This window comes from Rhipicephalus sanguineus, chromosome 8 (genome assembly GCF_013339695.2).
Source record: "Rhipicephalus sanguineus isolate Rsan-2018 chromosome 8, BIME_Rsan_1.4, whole genome shotgun sequence".
In the NCBI taxonomy this organism is placed as follows: Eukaryota; Metazoa; Arthropoda; class Arachnida; order Ixodida; family Ixodidae; genus Rhipicephalus; species Rhipicephalus sanguineus.
In genome coordinates, this window is record NC_051183.1 from 49,284,565 (window position 1) to 49,300,546 (window position 15,982).

Below are 15,982 nucleotides of genomic sequence, written 5' to 3' on the forward strand. Positions count from 1 at the left end.
CGCCTACCTACACCGCCAACAGAGAGCACCGTGCGAGACAGAATGTGTGAAAGATATAAAGCGCGGTCGTGAAGTGTCCGTCATCTGTCAAGTTGGCTTAGTTGGTTGAGCGTCGGGCGCTTACCGTCGCGACCGCAAAGTCGTGGGTTCGATTCCCAGCGGCGGATCTTTTCCGTGGTTTTTTTCTTTCTCACCCGTTGGCGTCCATTTTATCAACGTCATAACCGTGACGGAAGTACTTGGTGGACCCCGGCATAAAACACTTTCGTGTTAAAAAAACCTAGACAATTACCCCGTATTTTTTTCCTGACGTATATAATAGATAAGCTTTAGTTATTGCTACCGCCATTCACTGAGACGGCGGAGATGCACATCACTGATATGTCATATCTCAAGAAAAGGAGACGGTGTAGTATGGACTGATACTGGCAGCTTCCTTGGGGTAAAAAACGGCGTCATAGCACGTCTCTTTTGTTAGATATACAACATCATGCATGGTGTTCATGGCTGCTAATATGTCACCTTAAAGGAACAGATTATCGGAATAACACTTCTTCGGTAAGTTGGTGCGGTTTAGTAAACACGGCATTCAGGCGCTAAAACAACAGACGCAGCGAGAAACACGCAGTGCGCCAGGTGTGTTATGGTGTCTAACACACATGGCGCTCTGTGTGTCTGTTTCTCGCTGTGTCTGTTCTTTAAGCGCCTAAATGTCATGTTTAGTAGATTATCGGATGCTGCAAGCAAATCACAAAAAAGTGATGGTCTCTTCCAATGAGTAATCCACTGTTTTACAGGAATCAGCCTTCAGAAAATATCAACTCACATATCTACGTCTTATCGAGTTGTTCCGGAGCCAACTCGCAGCGTTTTCGCAATTATTCAGACAGTGTCGTTTACTATTAAAGCTATTGCAAGCGTTGACGGCCCGAGGGCTTTGTTCGCAAGTCCTTGTTGTACTGTTGTAATACCAAGGAGAACTTCCTTCCGAGTAGCGTATGTATCCTAACACCGTTGGTATCCGGCAATAACACACTGTAAACAAATAAAGAAGCAGATTAGCACCTTGAGGCGGTAAGAGACAAAAGTTTTGTTGGACGATACTTGACAAGCGCAAACGACGAAGACGGAACACATACAACAGCACTTTGTTTCGTCTTCGTCGTTTGCGCTTTTCAAGTATCCTCTAATGATAGACCAACTAGCCCAAATCAAGGTATTGTTGCCAAAGTTTCGCATTTCGAGCATATTACGGTTAAAATCTGGTGAGACGTACTTCTTTCATAGTAAACATCTCGCATTCACTCAATCTATGTCCGGAAGTCGGGTAAGGCCTCCCGACAAATGTTATGTACGTGGTTAAACAATCGAGAACACTTAATTTCCAAGGATTTCCTTTCACACTAGCAGTGTTCCTTTTTTATTAAGAATTGGTGTGAACGCATGGTAACTGGTGCAGTGTGTGATCACCACTATGAATCTTTTATGAAGCTTTGAAAAAACCCACATTAAACACGTCGATGAAACAGCTTTGGTTGTTTTAATGAGGTTTTTATTTGTATTTATAGATACTGCAATCACCATTTGGTGATTTTAGCAGGGTGGTACAGGAAGTTAGTCATGAACAAATGGCAAGTCCAGTGACATATAATATATACAGGTTATACAATGAGTATAGGGTAAATGCAGACTACATATGAAGTAAGTGCGATGGACACATGCGTACTAATCAATTTCAAGGTCCCTTTAGTGCACCACTCTTAACACAGTTGTAATATAATAATAATGATATGTGGGGATTTACACATCAAAACCACGGTATGATTATGAGGGACGCCGTAATGAAGGGCTCCGGAAATTTTGACGATTTGGTGTTCTTTAACGTGCGCTGACATCGCACAGTACACGGGCCTCTACCATTTCGTCTCCATCGAAATGCAACTGCCGCGGCCCACAGTTATAGTCAGTAGTCTTAAAGAAAGATTCACATATTAACTAAATGTTGCCAGGTTACTAGCCACAAATGCGCCGCATTCCTATTGAGCCAACGTTTTAAAATGGTATGTGCTGTGATTATAGCTAACCAATAAACGGATGTTCTAAATCTGGCATGAGATGGTACGAGATGCTTTGTAGTCGCACTATCTACTTCGCCGTAAAATAGTGGAAAGGAAACACTACTAATCACAATAACCACAGCAATTTTAGTGTCGTCAGTACTGTGTTTCTTTCCCATTAATCATATACATGAATTTTAAAAGAAAACAGTGATGTGTTAGGGCGCATGACCGCCGTTTCTACAGGAATAGGTCACGTGATCTCACGCTAAAAGCACTTACTCTTTGGATAAATACAGCTTTCATATCGACATGCTGTATGAAGAAAAAATGAACATGAACTTAGAACATTTACTTGAAGATAAAGAGAAAAACAGAGGGAGGAAACCAGTTTCCGTCAATATATTTAACGCTCCTCATCAAGACAAAAATATTGATGTTCTGTGTCACTTCCAATGCACGTAAGCATTGCGTAACGCTAACTTCTCTCGTGACAATGGAAAAGTAACGCGAAAGTCTCACGTAACGGTTCCAAACACATGGTGGCATATTTTTTCAGCGAATCTGTCGTTGGTGCGTTAGTTAAACTTTTCGTGTTTTTGTCCGTTGCCCTCCATCAGTAGAAAATGTGAACTAAATCTCGTAGCTATGGCCTTGAAGGGCCAACCCATTCCCGCTATTAACCCCTTCCTCTCGACACAGGAGTATAATGCGCAGCTAAGGCCTATCTTTTCTAACACTAACAGCGACCAGCCGGCGTGGCCCGATAATGACGCACAATTGCATACCGTACTTTAGCAACATATGCCCATGCTGAGAGCTCTGGGGCCAGACGCAGGCAGGAGGAAACATAAGGAAGTATAAGAAGGACACAGGAAGGACAAGAAGACTGCGTTCACTAGCGGTAATGAGGCAACTGAAATACAAGTCTACGTGAGTGTAGATATCTACTAAGTGCTCCGTGACACTGTACCCGTACGCAACCATTACTTCCGCCGCATGTGTGCAAGACATCCGGAAAAGCATCGGGCGAAAGGTGAACGAATGTACGAACTATATAGTATAGTGGACCATTCTTGCTCACACAGGTATGCGCCCGGATAGGAATGACCCAGCCGTTCGTATAGAAGAAGCCGGGTGCCAGCAAGAATACATTCAAGACACTGAATTTATTTTAGAAGACCGCTCACCATTGCGTTCAACTGCTGAGTACAGTTTTGAACGAGGTGCACACAGGTGACCCTTAGTAAATACGGTGTGCTTTAAGACTGCGAAAATTGGGTCCCTCCCGTAAGAGTTTTATTGCGATAGCAATTATATGGACAGTCTCGGCTGAATTTTGCCGTCGCTGCCGTCATGCACCGTATATGTATAAGTATGTATATATATACAAAAGCCCCAAAGAAAAGTAATTCAGAAAAATGCCTCCGAAGCGCGGAATCGAACGAGCGACCTCTCGGTCCACAGCGCGTGGCGCTAACCCCTACGCCAGAAAGCGGAGATCCTTCACTTAGCTAACGGCGAGCGTTATATACACACCCTTTACCGCTGGCAGGACTCAGAGACGGCAGGCGTTTATAAGCGTTTCTTCATTACCAGATGGCGCTAGGAGCGCGACGGGCACATTTAAAAGTCGTCGGCGAGCTCGCTCGCTTCTTCTTATATTTGCGCAGGGAGAACCTTGCCCTTCCGCTGTCTGCTCGCGCGGTTTTCTCGTGGTGAGGAGAAGAGGGATGTTTCACGCTTTCACTAGAGTGTAAGCACGCTAGTTTCCTTCGCTGCTTAGGCCGCCTTTGCAACAGGAGAGCTGTTCAAACTGAGAGTATCCATTGGCGAGGCTCACTTCGTATAGCATTAGTTTCTTGCTATCGCATTCATTGCTTCGCCCTTGCGGCGAAACTGTGACTTTTTTTTTGGCACATCCCAGTCGAGAGACTGCGTTATTTTTAGAGCGGCTATAAATAAAGGGGCACTAAAAAGGAGAACTTTTTTCTCTTATTTTTGGTACATTACCCATTGAAAAACTAAAAGCTCCAGTTACACTGCTTGGTAAGCGAAAATACGTGTAAAACTAAAATACAGGTGATTACATCACCTCCAGTCGCGTAGAAACTTAGCATGAACAACCAGCTAGCCCGCCAACGCACTTTGACCACCTCCAAGTTCCCGCGCGGACTCTCCGGTGTTCTCATAAAATTTAGCAGCGTCTGTTAGGATTTGCATGGTTCTTATTAGCTGAAGAATCAAATAGATATCCTCTCAGGGGTACAGAGGTATGACGTACCAAGTTTCAGGAAATTTATTTGAGCCAGTGTAGCCGAAATACGAAAAAAATAAGGCAGCTTTCCACAAGCGCCAAGTCTGAAGGAAAAGCGGAGCTAGGCGGCCTGCCTTTTTTCTCCTTATTTTACTCCTTCTTTGTTCCTCTTTTTCTTCCTCTTTGTCTCTTTCTCTTTGTCTCTTTCTCTTTATTTTTAAATCTATCTTGTTATTGTCTGTGATAATACGTGAAATACGGCTGGCGCGTGGTGCTATAGAAGTTATTTTTCATTATTATTCAGCGGAATCTCACAATAACATCACAGCAAGTTTTACATTGTTCTACTTCCTGAATCGCAAGGCGGGTCGGCTGTTGATCGTCTGTTAAATGTACGGCTGAGAAGGCTGAACGACAAGTTTATTTGTCCATCTCTTCGAGTTATAAGCAGTGTTCGAGTGGTTAGTACAGTGAGGGGATCGTGACCGGCACGTTAAACAGTATCACTTTAACTGCTACAGACTCTTGATTCGATCGCACTTCTAGCTGTTTGCAAGCGACACACCTCTTATCTTTATTTACCACGCCACCGTACGCTTTGTGTCCTTCAACCATATTTATACCGAAACATATGCATTGTGTTAGGAAATCCATGTTTAGTGTTTTCAGGTGTGTTTTCTGAATACAGAACAGCCTGCATATACGCACCCAATCGTCAATTCATGTGACACTTTATGTTCGACAAAAAAGGTTTTTTTTTCGTTCACATACAATTTTATTTATTTCTGGTAGCCCATTTATTTATTTCGGTGCTGTTATGTTATTTTTCTATGGAAGCGGTAGAGGAAACAGCCCCACCATCTCGGCACTATTAGTACTTGTCTCCTGTCAATCGCCTCATCTACATAGCCTACTCGTGACATACATTACTTTACGGCATAACAGCGGCACAAAATAGTTTGAACATTGTTCCTCCCCGACTTCCATGCGGACAACATGGCAATTCTCTCATTCAGCTTTCCTCTACCGTTAAACCGCACACTGCCCAGTTTCAAAACGCTGCTCTTCTAACAGTATAGGGCACGTATCCCAAGTAGCGTGCGCCTAATGCCACCAAAGTTGGATGGTTAGTAAACCACAATGTTTTATCTCGATATTTTCGAAAGCTCTACCCAGCATAAAATATCATGTCATTCGTTTGTCAGATAAAGACAGCGTCTCCAGCGATCGAGAAAAAACATTCTACCTTGTAAAAATTATGGCACATGTTAATGTTTGCGTTCTCACACCACCTGGCTTCACCTTTCTTACACTGATATGTATGAGCTCATCACCATAAATAGTTCACCAGAACCTACGCGTAAACTTTCCAGAGAAAGCAATAATAAATACCCTTTAAGCAAGGTGCTTAACAGCGTAATATGCAAATTTTTCGTCAGCAGGCATTTAGTATCAATACTTCAGAATGCACTTTAACCTCAAGCATAAAAGGAATATTTTGTTCTTCACTCACTTGGCCTGGTGTAGTTGCTTCTACTAGGAGGCGCTGCAAATACAAAAAAAGCAAGTTGTTTTAGCAATGCGTTTATGGTAATTAATAAGCTTCAATCCCTAAAAGCTGGTCTCTAAGTAAAACTTCGTGCGCAATCAGGTGCATATTGCAATATTAAAGAAGGTGAAAAAACAAGTATCGGGTCGTTGGCTTCGCCGTGGACATGTTGTCGATCACTCGAAGAGCGTTGTACGTGGGCGACTTAACGTATAACAATGCCTAGCGATGCGCATGTGAAGAATCGCTTAGTAAACTGTGTATGCATGAAATGGTTATGAATTTATCCTGCAGGATTGCTTTTAAAGACACTTTCTCCAGCGATGCTTCAAGTGGTAAACGTTGGGAAGTAATTAATGGATTTGCCAGCAATGCTCACCACACCACAGGAAAGCGCAACGACGTCTTCGCCGTATTAACAATAGAGAAGTGTTATATGTGTCAGAAAAATACATGCTCTGCTAAAAATATATGTGCACGAAAACAAAAAAAGAAACTCACAGAGTAGTAGCAGTACTTCGTTCACAGTAAGCAGAATACAGAGCCCACTGCAGGGGCAAGGGCTAAAGGCGAACAGCCTTTAGCCTTCGAGTCTCCTATGCATTCGCCTAAGAGGACTCGAAGGCGAAATGAACTTCTTTTTCTGCACAGTCTATGTACAGTGCGTACATGATAAGCTTTTGTACATAGCCACACGCTATCCTGTCTATATTAAAGAAGTTTGACGCACAGTTCTACGTTGCGCAGTAAAACAGTTCAGTGGTGAAGTATCATACCATATACTTCACAACCCATGAACACTCAGAAAGCAATATCGTACTTCTTTCGGCTATCAGCCTTCGATAGCGCCAAATACGTGTCTCAGTCGCCGCGAATATATTCTGCTTGCCTCGCATATAATATTTAGCATTCTTTCCCCATGCTACGCGTTTTGTATAATCGAAGGAATTTCCCGTGTAACTCATTCTCTTGTGCATTAATGCATTATCGTTGTTCTGCGGTATTGCGACGTCTTGATATATGTAGCGGTCATGGATGGCAAAGATATCGCAGAACCATGGTCAGCAATCCACTGTCACTAGATACTACCGTACTTCCAATACAACCTTTTTCATTTGGCTCACCTGCTCGCTGTAATATCCAGTGAGTCGTAAATATTAAATCTCTGTGAAGATGCTATAGCGTTATAACAAAATCAACCCAACTTTGATAACGAAGAGAGGCCGATTCTCCTCGACCTTACCCCTACTGTGCAAACGCAGCTCGCACCTTCGAACATTTTGAACACGAGGGATAAGGGCATTTGCTTGGCATACGCAACCAACGTTTTTAGAACCAGTGTTCTAAAAACGTTGCACGCAACAGCGCCATTTCGAAGCGTTTTATGACTCACTGAGTAGTTAGTATGTACTAACAATGTAATGTTTGATTGCAGTGGTGAAGTAGTGGTATTCGTAAAGCCACTATGCTATAACACGCAGTTATGCCGCGTTCTACTAAAATAATTTACTGAAGTCTAGTCCATTCGTTCGAACTGTATGGACACTTTGCAGAGCAGCTCTTAAGGCCGCGCTTGACCATAGCCGTTGAACTTCGCAGCATAGTGAGGCGGGTATGTGCCACAGAAATTGGGCAAAAACCACGACTCACCTCCGGTCCACTAAAAAATTATGTAGCTGTCTATACCTAGCCTAGCGGGTATGTGCCAAGCAGCTCCTAGCATAGCACAGCCATATATATTGTAGTAGAGGTGTGCACGGGCTCCGGGTAGCCCGAAAGCCCGAGCCCGACCCGGCCCGCGGGCCGGGCTCGGGCGGGCCGACGTATTTTCACCTCGGGCCCGGGCCGGGCTCGGGCTACTTGGAGTTTTATCGGGCCGGGCTCGGGCCCGGCGCAAAGCCCGACTCAAGCCCGAAATATAGAGAATGAGCGGGAATTGTTTTCCAGCACGCATAGAGCGCCTTTTCCGCGACCGCCCTTTACCGCTTTTCCTTTCCATTCGCTACTTTAAACAAAAGGGGAGCAGGTAAAGCACTGCCTCTGTTGCACTCCGACAAACAGAGAAGTAACACCACCTGAGCTAGTGACGGCGCCACGCGACTGTTCGTGTTAGATTTAAGGCTATGCCCCATATGAGTGAAAATGCACGCGACAGCGACGAGCGACCCGACGTAGATCACCTTCGTGCAAGCTGACGCTCGCATGGGCATACGCCATACACGTGACGGCTTTGGCAAGAGAACTCCATTGTTGCTGGCATGAGGCCGTCTACTTGTACAGCAAAAGTGCCGCGCTGTCGCAGGTATGCAATGCAAATAAAATTCCCAAGCTTGCCAGGCTCGCAAAAAGACATTAGCAATTCCGGCGACGAGTGCAAGCAGCGAACGTAACTTCAGTTCGGCGGGCTACATAATGCAAAAGCGCCGCACGTCGTTGAAGCCGGAATCGTTGAACTGCTTGCTGTTTTTGCACGACAATTTGTAATCTGTGTAATAGAGACTGTTCGTCGTGTGTCGTTTGATCATATTCGATATGCTCAATAAAATGCCAAATTACCGGAAAACGATGCTTTGTTTTCGCAGCGAACCTTCAAAAAGCCGGGCCGGGCCGGGCCGGGCCCGGGTTTGTGTTTTCGTACGTCGGGCCGGGCCGGGCGGGCTCGCAGCCCTTTGCCGTCGGGCTCGGGCGGGCCTTCGACAGAGTCAGCGGGCCCGGGCCGGGCTCGGGCTCGGAAATACGGCCCGTGCACAGCTCTATATTGTAGTATAGTGAGGAGGTGGGAAAAGGAAGTGAGGCTGAGGAGAAGTAGTGTGTGAGAAGGAGAGAAGAAGGAGGGTAGCGAGAAAAGTATAGCATAGCAAGGGAGTGGGAAAGAGAAGTAAACGTGGAGAGTTATATGAGGGTGAGGAGGAAGTGAGAGGGTAAAGCACAGTATAGACATGTATAGGGTACAGTAAAAGCTCGTTTATTCTGCCCTCGTTAATTCGGAAAACCGGATAAAACAAAGAGCGAGAGAAAGAAATAGAAGCAGAGAAGTAGAGTGAAATAAAGGGAAGAAACAGAGAAAAAAATTGAAGGTGAGAGGCCGACTGCAAAGAGAAAGAGAAAGATCGAAAGAAATAAGAAAGCGAAGAATCAGAGAAAAAGATATAAGGCGAGAGACCGACTACACAAAGAGAGATATAGAGAACTAAAGACATGTAGAGAAGTAGAAAACAAAAAAGAAAGAGAGGAAAAACAGAGAGAAAAAGACAGAAATAGACAGATAGAGAAAGAGTTTGAAAGCAAGAGGCACAAGAAAGCTGACTAGAAAAAAAAGAGAGAAAGCATAGCCAATGTACAGTACAGTATAGCATGTCTAGTTTGCCGTGTGCTGTAAGGAAAACTGTCATCTTCATGTACCGGCACGCGCTCTCTTCGTTATATTCTTCAACTTCGTCCTCTTCGTCTTCTGCTTCGCTCCCCAGAACACGTGCGCCGATATGTCCACCATGGGATGCAATAAAAACGTTGACCGAGAGATGCTACGTTTAATATAATAAATGTGTATAACAAATGCCCTGCACAACTCCATCAGCAGTCTACAAGCTCTGCTGTGACCCAGCTTTGCGCGACTTGGTGCAAGCTGCGCTAATTTTTTTTAGATGCGAAGCATCTTATGGCGGAGTTCAATCCGGTGGTGGTGTGCGGCGTGACCACCCCTACTGCGCCTGCACGAACCAGCAGTCGAGCACCATAACCATTAGACCACAGTGGCGGGCAGTCAAGCATTAGTGATAGCCAAGTAATAGCAACATCAAAACCTTAGAATAGCGGTTGTTGAGATGGCGGATGGCGATGCATAAACCATATATACCTTCCTATACGATGATATACTTTGTTTACCTTTGCATTGTTTCGCTCTGCATCGCTGAGGCTTCCCCTCAGCTCCGCTCTCCTTTTGTGTTTACGACGTTAAGTAAGTTAAAGCCACGCGTAACTTTTTCTCGTGCAACACAGCTCACATGAGTGGCGGGGTTTACGCTTGTAGACGCACCCTTTCTGTTAATTCTGTCACTACTTCACTTTTGCTTGATTCACGGCATTCTTGCACATGACCTCTCTACGAAGCGTAAATGTGCACTTTTCTTATTGTCCTTTAAAAATGCTTTCGACTTATTTGACCATGCCAGCATACAGCCTATACAAGTTATTTCGGTCGGCGCTGTGCTTGTACGGCAGTATTTCGTTAGACTGGCAAAATACGAGAACACGGTTCTGCGCGACGTATGTGTGCCGTCGAAATATCAGCATTAGGTTGAGAAATATGTATTTTTTTATTTGTACGGTTGTTTCGTCTGTCACGAATAACAACGTGACACCCCAAGATATGCCACAATTCAGCTGTTCGTAACTCTTTAGGGAACAGTTGGATGTCCTATTTGGGCAGTGATTTATAATTCAAACTTTAAACAAGATCACGGCCACCTGGATAACTCGCAATGGATTATGGTATAGTAGTGTGAAGTACACATACTTGGTCGAAGTGTAGTAGTCGTACGCTTCCTTCCGAATCCAAGCCAGCCTGCGTTTCAACAAGAAAGTGCCATATTTCAATTCAAAACGCGAACGCGCACACAGCGCGCGCACACACACACACACACACACACACACACACACACACACACACACACACACACACACACACACACACTGCCAAATTTCTTCTATTTTACTTCACATTTTGAGTTACTTTTTGAAGCAACACGTAGCAAAGGAAGCTTGTTTTAAGAAACAAAGGAAAACCTACACAGCTATAAAAGGTGACACTGAGAATAAAACCCACCTTTTAAAGCTGCGATTGGAACCCGGGCCTTTTGAGTGGAAACGGCCATTCTACCCCTGCACCACTTCGGCAGAGCCGCGCGAAACTCTTAAACGACGACACATTGCAGACTACCGATCGCAGCGCCACAAGCGGATTGACCCTGTTTGGGCTACACTTTTCGAAGCTCGTTCCAAGGACTCTCCTGTTCTCGTACAATCTAGCGGCAGTATTCATGTAATCTCCCATCACTCCTGTTCTCGAATGGCTCAATCTCAGCAGCATATCCGTTGTTTATGTTTGGTCTTCCGATATCGTGTCATAATGACGCAGTGAGTAAAATACCTATCAGTGATTCACCCTCGAATAAAAGCTTTTAAACAATATCATAAAACACGCGCATACAGATTAGATGATCGCCTGAGAACTTTGACACCCGTTCATCACTCATAATTTATACGAACACGTACTTAATAGTTAAAGGTCAATTTAAGACGAATTTATTTAGGCTTTTTAACGCGATAGCATTAAAAAGCTCCTTTCGCAGAAATTCCAGTGTCGGCGTCGGCGTCGTTGGTTGGGAGCGAAAATTCTAAATGAAAATTAAGGAATAATAAATAAATCTGCAGTTTGGGTTGGAATCAAACCCACGACTTCTTCGTGGCAAGCAGGTGTTCTGCGACAGAGCCGCGCCCGTGCTTCAAACTGTTTCGAAAGCAAAAAAAAAAACCTATAGGAATGTCATGTTGTGCGGGGAATACCCTTCACGCATTGTAATATTGCGTGGCAGAAGCGTAGAATCACACAAGGCTTCAAAACATGTGAATTGCGCAACGAGTGGTTAGTTTAAAGGCCCACCAATTACAAAGCCACATGCATAATTAATCTTCATCATCAGCAACAACATCCACAAAGTGTGCAGCTGCGGCGGTGCGCGTGTTGCCTTAGGGACGCGTAGTGAGTACTTGGCCAATTCGCAAAAAGAAGATAAATGGCGTAGTGGGAACTTCGCAACTATCCTTGGAATAGGCATTTTACAATAGGTTGAAACGCCAATTTTACGCGCACAGACGTTTCTTATCAGTCATTTACGTTTGCAGTAAAGCGATAAATTTCATAACACCAATCGCAAAAATATTTATGTGCACAGCAACACTGCACGATGAGCCGGTTTCTCAAGAAAGAAGATTAGGCTTAAGGACGGTAGTTTGTCTGATATTAGAACACTTACTGGCACCACGGCAGCAAGGTGATAACAATGCCAAGCATGGAAGGCAGCAGACTAAAACCAATTGAAACGCGAATAGGGACATGATAGCTGTTATTCTCTTCGCAAGTTGCACCACTTTCCGAAAAGGCACTTCTTAAGTGGGAATCGGTCGAAGCATTCACAAAAATATTTTTCTCAATTTCTTCAAACTACACAGCTTGTTCTAAATCTAGCTACTAGAGCAATTTATAAGTGTAACGTTAGAGCCATCACCTAATTTTTGCTAAATAGAAATAATTGAAAACTTACTCCACAATTTGAACCCTGCGATTAGCGGCACGATGTTACACAAAATCAGTATCACCACAATAGTACGCTTGTGCATACTGACAAACAGATACGACGGAACTGAGCGAGCTCAAACGATCTTTCTTGGTGTCTTAAATATAAAGAAATAAAAACAGTGTATTAAATGGTAAGGCAACTACATGACAGGAAGTACATGAAAGAAATCATTCCTGCTTACGTTCGAGATACAAAGGAATAGTTCTCATTGTTCATGCGGAAGACTTTTACATTAAACTTTCCTTTCCATAAACATTCACTTTCCTGAATTCCCTAGCTTTAAATACATTGAAAATCTCGGTCACTGAAATAAGATATTTGAAATCTCTGTTCCTGTCGGTCGCTCCACTTTAACAGAGCCGCTTTTTTTATAAGAAAATAATGTTGGATACATGATTCGCGGCCCTTTCAATACTGCCCTGAATATGAGCTATAATTTATTAGATAGACGGCGAACAGTTGTTTCCAAAGCAATGTTTCCCGGAACCATCGAATGTTATTGCACTTTAAATGAATATATCTCGGAATATATTTCGTGGGCAGTACAGATCTAGTGCAAGCCCCAGATTATACTGCTAACGTCTACAAACGCCATTAATGGCCGAATAAATTAACATTTCGATGTTTTCTAAGACACCATGATAGCACGACGATGGCGGAAACACTGCAACGACACTGGTGCGATGACGGCAGCATTCAGAATATAGAATGATAATGATGTGTGATGCTCGTTTGCACAATTCAGACGTGTAGACACAACGCAATGTGGTTAAGGGCTTAATTGAAGCAATTTGTCTTCTTTGAGGAGGAATATTATTAAAGCTAAGCATGACACTGAATGCTTTTTTCTCTTTTTGCTTTTATGAATATAGCCGATTTTTATGAACTTTACAACCCGCATTACGTTGATTATATGCTTTAAGCGCCTGTTTCTTTTTGTTGGTCACATCGCTTTCTTTTTAGAAGGGAGTTTTTCATTAGGACTTAGTGTATAATATACATATGACTGGTTTCATTAATGGTTGACATGTATTTTATATCAGGTGTCTGATTTCTTTTTGATATCAGAATATTGGTGACTTGTCGAATACTAATGGAAGTGCATTTTATGCTTGCGCGTGATAAAAAGAAGACACGCGGCTTACTGCAGAAATAGTTCATTTCTACGGTGTGAAACTGCGTTCGGTCCTGGCAGGAATTGGTTTATTTGCTGATTATCGGCGGCCACTACGACGGAACCCGTTGATGGCAACGAAGACGGACGAAATGTCACCATAATAGTCGACTCAAGAGAAACTGTAGCACCATTTTTTGAGCTCGAAAAAAATATTTACTGGAAATCCTGGCACTACGAAAGTGGATATCCAACGAAGGAGTTCAAAACTACGAAAACTGCTGAGAGGGTACGCATTGCCTTATTGTTTTGAGTATTCGTAGGGACAATCCCATTGCGGTGGCTGTGGCACACACTGTTGGTTTCCGAGACCACATTCACTGTATTCATGCCCACCACCAAATGTGAACACGAACTTTACCGGGTGGTTGGCTGACTCAGGTCGTTGTAGCGGGCGAGTGCAAAGTTGTCCATGAAAAACGACAGGGACCTTTCCTTCTTGCAGGGTTTCGCACTTCAAACAATAAACTGAAGCAAGGTGTGTGACCGGGTTGCTTGGTATTCCATTGTGACGTGAACAGCGCGCGAAACACACAAGGACGAAAAACCGACGAGGACTAGCGCTGTCCTCGTCGGTTTTTCGTCCTTGTGTGTTTCGCGCGCTGTTCACGTCACTATCAAACAATAAAGTTGGCAAATATGTCCACTGGTGTTTTTATATGTAGGATGGTTTCCTCACAAACCTCGATACAACGAAGTCGGTAAAATTCGCAGGTAACTTTGTTATAGCGAATTTTTCTTAGGTTGAAGTGCGGCCTTTTGAGCAAAGTTTAGGCGCCGAAGAATTCATTTTTACACGAAGAATGTCGCAAGAGTGTCGAATACATGGCAGTACGCAAAGAACATTTCAGTGACGTAAACAGATTAATTTGACTCAGCTACAGATCCGGTCCTGTCATTTTTGTTGGTGCCAAATAAATATCAACAACCCCTCTTTTTTCGCTGATTCACACAGTCTTCCCGTCTGTTAATGTCAGGTTAATCGCTACGGTTCCATTCCACGTTGCGCTGTTCTTAACTTCTTCCTGGGTTTATTTGCTTTCTCCAAGTTTCTTCCTCAAGTGTCAAGGCTGGCAGTATGCGTGTACGCGAGGGTTGTAGACTTTCTGATTTAGCGACACTGGTGTGTCACTAGTCATGAATGGAAAATTTTCTACCTTATGTGCAGCAGCACATGCTTATTCTTCTAGAGGAGTGCAATTTCTATAGAGGCGCACTAATATACATGGCCTCTGAAAGTGTCAGTTCGCAAGGCTACAACATTGCTTTAATCTGCGTTAAACTTATAGAACGCGAAATCGTGATGTCATAGAATTCCACTTTGATGGATTCTTGTCATTTACGGCCTTAAACCAATGACATTCAACATGAACTCCAGAAATTTGGTCGCGCGAAGGAAGGCTGCATATGGCCTAACTAGACAAAAAGATGGTAGGTTTGCTTCCTACAAATCGCAAAGCTCTCTTGCAAGCAACACCTACGAATAGCATTTGAAAAATTCGGCATCTGCCAATGGAGACAGATTACATTCGTCCAGGGGCACAGTGTACATACGCAGGCTGATTGCAGCGCCAATCACCGACTGAGAATCCATTATATAACAACATGTTCCAAATTTAAACATGGTTTCTAAGAGAAGAAAAAAGAAAATCATCATCATCCCTATCAGCCTTACTGCGCCTACTGCAGGGCAAAGGCCTCTCCCATGTTCCACCAATGAACCCGGTCCTGTGCTTGCTGCTGCCACGTTATACCCGTAAACTTGTTAATCTCATCTGCCCACCTAACTTTCGGTCTCCCCCGTTTGTCTTCTCTTCAGTTATATCTTCATGACTAGCGGTTATATTTCCTGCGCGCTACATACCCTGACCATGTCCATTTCTTCTTCATTTAGACTAAGACGTCCTTAACACCGTTTGTTCCCTGACCCACACTGTTCTCTTCTTGTACCTTAAGGTTACACCCATCATTTTCAGTTCCATTGCTCGCTGCGTCGTCCTCAGTTTGAGTTGAACCGCCTTTGTACGCCTCCAGGTTTCTGCTCCGTATAGGTAAGTACTGGTAAGATGCAGCCGCTATATACCTTCCTCTTGGGGGGTAGTGGTAAAGTACCATTCACGATTTGAATATGTCTGCCGAATCTAGCGCTATTCTTCATCAGGTTTTTAAAAAAATCGGCGGGGTGATGTAATTGCATAAAGAGGCCTAGGGTGCGACCTCACGGGTGACCACAGCCGGTAATCCACTCCCTAACCAGAGAAGCACTGGCCACACTGGTGGAGTACTTGGCCACTACCTCGCACATTATTACACCAATTAAAAAGAAAATGATGTGTGACGAAAGCTCCTTCCTCAGGGCTAGAGCGCGAGATATTTCTTGGTGTACAGCTGTATAGGTTGTTGTAGGCACCGGACATTTGAAGACGTCATTTTTCCTGGAGGGCCCGCGGCAACGAGGAGGAGCGAGCAACGAATTTTGCTGGTCTTCCTGCGAGACAGTAGGCTGTCCAACACGTGGTGACAGACACCTACAATTCAGGAGATGCTCAGGGAGAACAATTGCCGGCCATGCAGGCCAGGCTGACC

The 15,982-nt window shown here is 44.0% G+C and overlaps 1 protein-coding gene across 1 annotated transcript in view; it reads left to right on the top strand.

Annotated features, from left to right (window-relative positions):
* Positions 1-15,982, top strand: part of LOC119401852 (rab-like protein 2A) — a 54,076-nt gene that overhangs the window by 21,348 nt on the left and 16,746 nt on the right. The window contains exon 2 of the mRNA XM_037668846.2: positions 15,373-15,447. The gene's annotated coding sequence lies outside the window, so the exon portion shown is untranslated. The remainder of the gene's footprint in view (positions 1-15,372; positions 15,448-15,982) is intronic.